Here is a 7577-nt window from a genome sequence, read left to right on the forward strand (position 1 = left end):
TTGCATAGTCAAATCCATAAGCAGTCATCCAGAGATTCACTCAATGCAACCATAAAGAAGATTAGATCATTTACTAATTCTGATTAAAATGTATAGTCCTATATTTTCAAAAACATTTCCCATTATTAAAGCTTACATAAAGTCCCAGGCCTACACTCTTAAAAATAAAGGTGCTTAAAAGGTTCTTCATAGTGATGCCATAGAAGAACCATTTTGGTTCCACAAAGAACCATTCATTTAAAGAACCATCTCTTTCTTACCTTTTTATAATCTGAAGAGTTCTTCAGATGTTAAAGGTTACCTATATTTTGCATCACCAGCAGTGATGGAATCAGCCACCGTGAGATCATGAGGACACCAGAGCACATGTGTCTGTATCTGCTCTCAGCCTCCAGCAGTGTCTCGCATGCAAAACCTCCTCTGCTCTGTTATGGGTGTTAAATTTAGAAAGTTTTCAAATCCAGCGAGACTTCCCATTCTCCTTTCTCTCTTCCCCAGAGCTTTCTCCCTGTCTTTCACAGATCAAAGCTGGATTTTTTTTTCTTCTTGGTGGCTGTTGAGTCAGCAGTCTAAATTAGAAATGAAGAAAGGGAGAGAAGAGAAAGAGAAAGAGAGACAGAGAGAGATTTACAAGAAGTATTCCATCTTTTCTATTGAAGTTGTTCCATTATTTTTGCTGGCATTCCATAAAGAATTCTATAAAGAACCAGATCTTAAAATCTCATTAATGGAGCAGATCATTCAGAATAAATCGTTTAGAATAAAGGAAATTCTAATTGCTCATGCCTTACACCTGCATGCGATAGATAGATAGATAGATAGATAGACAGACAGACAGACAGACAGACAGACAGACAGAATTCCATAGATGGATGGATGGATAGATAGATACAACCCGAATTCCGGAAATGTTGGGACGTTTTCAGCTGGGAGAACATCTAGCAACTAATTAAGTTAACTGACATCAGGTCTGTAACATAAAAGGGATGTCTTAGAGAGGCAGAGTCTCTCAGGAGTAAAGATGGGCAGAGGCTTCCAATTTGTGAAAGAGTGCATAAAAAGACTGTGGAATACTTTAAAAACAACGTTCCTCAACGTCAAATTGCAAAGGCTTTGCAAATCTCATCATTTACAGTGCATAACATCATCAAAAGATTTAGAGAAACTGGAGAAATCTCTGTGCATAAGGGACAAGGCTGAATACCTTTGTTGGATGCCCATTGTCCTCAGGCCCTAAGACGACACTGGCACTGCATCACTCATCGGCATGATTCTGTCATTAACATTACTAAATGGGCCCAGGAATACTTCCAGAAACCACTCTCGGTAAACACAATCTGCCGTGCTGAAGCTCTAAAGCTCTATCATGCAAAATGGAAGTCATATGTAAACATGGTCCAGAAGCGCCGTTGTGTCCTGTTGGCCAAGGATCATTTAAAATGGACTGTTGCAAAGTAGAACAGTGTTCTATGGTCAGACAAGTCCAAATTTGACATTCTTGTTGGAAATCACAGATGCCGTGTCCTCCGGGCTAATGAGTTCAAAAGCCAGCATCTCTGATGGTTTGGGGGTGCATAAGTGCATATGGTATGGGCAGCTTGCATGTTTTGGAAGGTATTATGAATGCTGAAAGGTATATAAAGGTTTTAGAGAAACCTATGCTCCCCTCCAGATGACGTGTATTTCAGCAGAACAATGAAAAGCCACATACGGCAGCTATTACAACAGCATGGCTTCCTAGTAGAAGAGTTCGGGTGCTGAACTGGTCTGACGAAAAATACGTCAGAGACGACCACGAACTCTTCAGCAGCTGGTAACATATCAGGCAAGAATGGAACCAAATTATTAAAAAAATAATGAATGAATGGATGGATGTATGGATGGACGAAGGGATAGAGCAATAGAGCACATGAGCAGCTGCATGGTTGCTGGGTCCTGTCAGCTCAGATTTTGGCTGTTCTTCTCTCATCTCAGGCACATGTACTGCAGCAGTGTGGATTGGTGGATTTGCTGTGAGAGATGTGAGACTCAGGGAGAATGACCTACTTTTGATCCCAGCACTTCCCAGTGCTCTCTCTTTCTCTTTTTTCTCCAGATGGAAGACGCAAACTCTCCACTGATTACACACCGTATGTAACAGTATCATTTTTGACTGTAGGGGCTACAACTGAGAGCCACTGGAGTGATTCAGCCACTTTCTTGCCAACAGTATATTATGCATGTTCTCTTTCTCCCTCTCTCTCTCTAATTCGGTCTGTCTCTGATCCATTATTCATCCTCAGTATGTTTGCACTTTTTCAATACATACTCTGGTCTTTTCTTGTGGGAAGTGTTTTAGACTCTGCAGTCTGATTCTGTTCCATGAGATTCAAATTCTTCCCACCAGAAACACAAACTGCAAACAATTCATCATCTCAGTGAATCAACAGCTACACAGACAAACGTTCAAAACTGATTAGCAAGAACTAACTCAGTCTTGCAACACAGGCTACTAAATTCTACTAAATGTCCTTTAGCTCCTCTAAAAAAAGATTCAGCAGCTTGGTCCAAGTCACCAGAACATATGAGACAATAACAGACCCATATGCCAACATCTTAAAATGAGTCTCAAGTGCATTTTTAAATGCCAAGTTATAAAAGTAAAAAAAAAAAAAAAAACCATAAAGCTGGGTTTTAGACCATCTGGGAGCAATTAAACATTTAATGGGTCTGAAAAATGGAAGTAGCAATGAGAAACATATTGCAAATATGATGTCAGTTGGATTATTTGACCAGGCCAGAGCTTGTTTTAGGATCAGCATGAAGGATCTGGACAATTGTACTAACAAGATTTAAAATGGAGCAGACATTGTCACATTTCGTTATTTTGCAGTTAGTGAATGTGAGCCAGATTAAAGTAAGCACAAAAATAATTCAGTTTAATTTGTGAATGCCGTAAAATCATTAATACATGCTAATATATACAGAACTGGGTAGTAACTGATTACATGTAATCAGGATTATGTAATCAGATTCCAAAAATTAAGTACTTGTAATTAAACTAAACGCTCATAAGACTACAATTACTTTTTATGCATTACATGGTTACACATTTTTTACATAGCAATAATTTATTCATGATTTATTGATTCTCTCTAATTCCACTTTTTCATCTTTTAAATTTTCCTTTCTAAAATAGATACTGCTTATATACTCTAAGAGAGCCTTAATCAGGTGGCTACAAAGCATTTAACCACTTGATTTGAAACTATTGATGAACACATTCATTTTTATTTAAATGATCACTCAGTCGGTTATTTTACCATGTAGTACTTTGGAAGGTTTTCACATTAAAAAGCACAAACTCACCAACTTTTTTGTCATCTGATCCGCTTTCACATATATTTTTATTTGAAGTACCCCTGAGATTTTAAAATAAATATTTTAATAACGAAGTATCACATTTGCATGTTCATGGTTCACTGATGTTGGTTATGGTTATTTGTTTTCATTTAACATTTTTATGATTTAATTAATTATTAACTTTTCATTAAACTCATAAACCCCCTGCAGTTCCTTCACAAACCCAGTTTGGGAAACTTTGATGTAATATGAACTTTATGTTGTTGATAACAACAAATGGAATTAATTTCTTACTCTTTGTATTTTTATATAAATATGGTAGAAGATTATCCTATTTAAAACAAGATAGGTCAAATGTAATTTAAGTCTGATTATATTAGACCTATTGATTATATATATATATATATATATATATATATATATATATATATATATATATATATATATATATATATATATATATATATATATATATATATATATATATATATATATATATATATATAGTTTTTTTTCCATCTAAAAGTTCGTTTTAATTTTTAAATTTTAATGTAGTGGCGAAAACAAAAGCAACGAAAAAGAAGTTGAACCAACGCAAATGCCACCACAGTGTCACAGTTTTGGCAACAATTAAACAATTTTAGCGTACATGTAGCAACGTATAGTAATATCGATTTGCAATAATGTCGCCAAACTCATGTATTTTATTTAATGAGATGTTATAGAATGTGACTGCTCACTTTCAGTTTCATTTGAATTTCCTGTGATTCAACAGTTTTACCATCCTCGCACTTTTCATTCGGCCTTGAGATGCTTCAGCTGCTGAGGAAGGCCAGTGGATTTGCCTAAAGGACGAGGAGCAAAGTCAAAGCACACATCCTTACAGCACATTACAGATGAATGCATCAAAGAACATCTGTCATGCAGTTTAGTGCAAACATCTTGTCTCAACATTTTGTGCTTACTTTGTAAAGCAGTTTTTTCCCTAACCAACCTTAATCAAGACTTAGAAATCTCAAAAATATTATGTATGCTTTAAGATTTAAGGACTTTTTTTTTTTAAATTAGAAAATAAATGGTGTATTTATCTATTCATAAATAATTGTAACCAAGTGCAATTGCATTATAATAGTTTGCAGATTCCTTGCAATGTCTGAAATTGGTTATTTGTCTTGTTTTATAGTTTCTAAATATATAAATAAATAATGTTTTATGCTGTAACTATGGTTAAAATTATTATACATTATTATAATAATACACCAGTGCATTATAAGACATAATTAATGCATTAAATATAAAGTAACTAAAATATCATGTACATGAATGCAATACAGCTTTGTGTAAAAGCATCCCAATATAAATTGTTACTGCTATAAAATCTATTTAGACATGTTAAAAAATAATAAAAATGACAAAATTAGGGCTGCCACTAATAACTATTTTTATTTCGATTAATCTATCGACTAATTAATCGATTAATTGATTTATCTAAATTCATTCCCCACAAAAAAATCAACAATTTTACTTAAGAATATTTTATTAAACTAAATGAAATCCAAATTTCTATGAAATCCTTTTTTAAAGCAAAAGTGCAACAGAGTGCAAGAAGCAAGTGTCCATCTCAGTCCAAATCACTGAAATCACAGTTCAGTATTATACTGTAAGAATGACAACATATCCACGTGTTCTAGTTTAATAATCAAATGATAATAAAAAATATTTTACCAGAAATATTATTTACCAAAATTCATTTAGGTGAAAAATGTAAATGTGCAGCATTTATGACGAAAAAAAAAAAAAAAAAAACACGTTTTTAATATAAAATCAATTAATTGTAGATGCTTTTGATTATTAAAATTTAATGGAACCATTAAAATGGAATCCAGAAAATAATGGAAAACAGAATTTGGTACAGATAAAACTGTAAAACTCAATTAATTAGACAGGCTTTTTGATTAATAAAATTTAATTTAACAATTAAAACAGAGTATAGAAAAATGAAAATGAATTTGGAAATAAAACTGATTTCATAGGGCCCTATAATTATAATATTTTTTTTTTTTGTGGTAATAAAAATAGATGCAAGTGAATAATAGCTTTTAAAATGACTTAAAATACATATATAATAGCAATGATGTAATAATAATTAGTTCAATAAAGTATCAAAAGCAAGAAATCATATGGTATTATTGAACAAAACTGTTAAAATACATAATGTATTCTAAACAATAGAGCTCATGTAGATGCATTACAGCAATGGCCTGCAGGGGCGCCGCCGGCCACATTACTGAGAGATCTAATCCTTGTTTAATATTGACCAAGCACCATTTAATTCAAATGTCCACTTAATCTTTAATATTTGGCAATTTCTTTAGGACAGAAATGCTATAGCCACTGTAATTAAATGAATACGTGGATACTGTGAACTGAGCACGTAAACTACACGCACGTAAATAATGTGTGAATTCACAATTATGCTTAATTATGATTTTTAAATGGGTTTAATATATCATGCAGCCTCGGAAAACAGTCTATAATGTGTTTAATGGATTCTCGTCCATGAAATACACCACTTCCGGTAAATTGAAGTCGATGATTTTTAAAACTCGACTAGTCGACGAATCGCGGAATTCATTATAAAAATACAAATAAATTCATTTTATAGTAATTTTAGACAATTCAATAATACATTTACCAAAAAATGAAGGGAAGAAAGACTATTGCAGATCTTTCCAATCCATGTTATCTTAATGGTGAACGCATAGTTTCCTTATCATCTTGATTTACATCCTTGTCTGCTCTTTATCCTATCGATTTTTCAGCCACTGAGCAAGTGCTGAAATGCAAACCAACAAAATTCTGTTCTTTCACAATCAGTTTATAAATTCCACAATGTCAAAGCTGCGTTTCAGAGCCATTTTCCAACATGAATGAAGAATGCCAAGCTCATCCCCACAGGAAGTGAGGAAAGTGATAGGGCTGTATTCACTGAATGCATCCGTGTCACTACATAAAGGCCATCAGACACAAAGTGGCCCTTAAACCAAAACACAAATCTCATTCTTGTCCTCTCTGATTCAAATTTCAGCGTAGCCATTTCCATTCAGTTCGATGGCATTTACAGAATCCTAAATACAATTGATTGTCCTCACGAGTTTGTAGCTACTAAATTAATTAACCAATTATTTTATGATAAAAAAAATGATTGGATTGAAATATGCCAATATGGAGGGAAAAGTATATTTAAAAAATATGCATACATTTTTGTATATTTTGAAATATATTTGAAAAAATTTTAATTGAATTTTCAACATTATTTTATTATTATTTAGGCTTTGAGCTTTCTTGAAATAGTAATAGTGACGACTGCCTTGGAAAGCACCAGTAATCATATAAAACAAAAGCAGATCAAATTTGATATATACGATAAAATGTGACCCTGGACCGCAAATCAGTCTTATGTTGCACAGGTATATTTGTAGAAATAGCCAAAATACATTGTATGGGTCAAAATTATTGATTTTCTATGCCAAAAATCATTAGGATATAAAGTAAAGATCATGTTCCATGAAGATATTTTGTAAATTTCCTGATTCCAGACTTTCAAATAGTTGTATCTCGGCAAAATTGTCCAATCATAACAAACCATACATCAATGGAAAGCTTATTTATTCAGATATATAAATCTCAATTAAAAAATTCACACTTATGACTGGTTTTGTGGTCCAGGGTCACAAATAATAAAATAATTTGGCTGGAGAAATGTTACTTGTATTCCATAATATCTGTTATAACAGGTTTTACACGCCACTTCGTGTCAAATAGACCATTAATGATGGGAAATATGCACCACAGTCACCTTTTTTTTGGAGGTTTTAGACACAAATTTAGATCGGCAAATCTGATTCTACACAAGAGGAACAAAAACAGAAAAGCAGCAATGCGATCAGATAAACGTGAGTGGCCTAACGTCTGATATTTATTGATCATACAGTGCACTTTCACTCTCAGTCAATGCACTGTATGACCACCTTTCAGTTCCAGGGTGACTCATTTCAACACAGCCACCTCGAAAAGTTTCAAGACACTAGTTTGAGTGGAACATGAAATGCAAAATTTCCACGTGCCAAAATGTCTGCATGTCCCCCACGGCGCCCTCAAAACACCGGGGGAGGTTGCACTTTCTGAATTTCCTGTTCTGTCTTTTCATACTACTGCGTAAAACCACAGTGCTC

This window comes from Barbus barbus (assembly GCF_936440315.1).
Source record: "Barbus barbus genome assembly, chromosome: 41".
Taxonomy (NCBI): domain Eukaryota; kingdom Metazoa; phylum Chordata; class Actinopteri; order Cypriniformes; family Cyprinidae; genus Barbus; species Barbus barbus.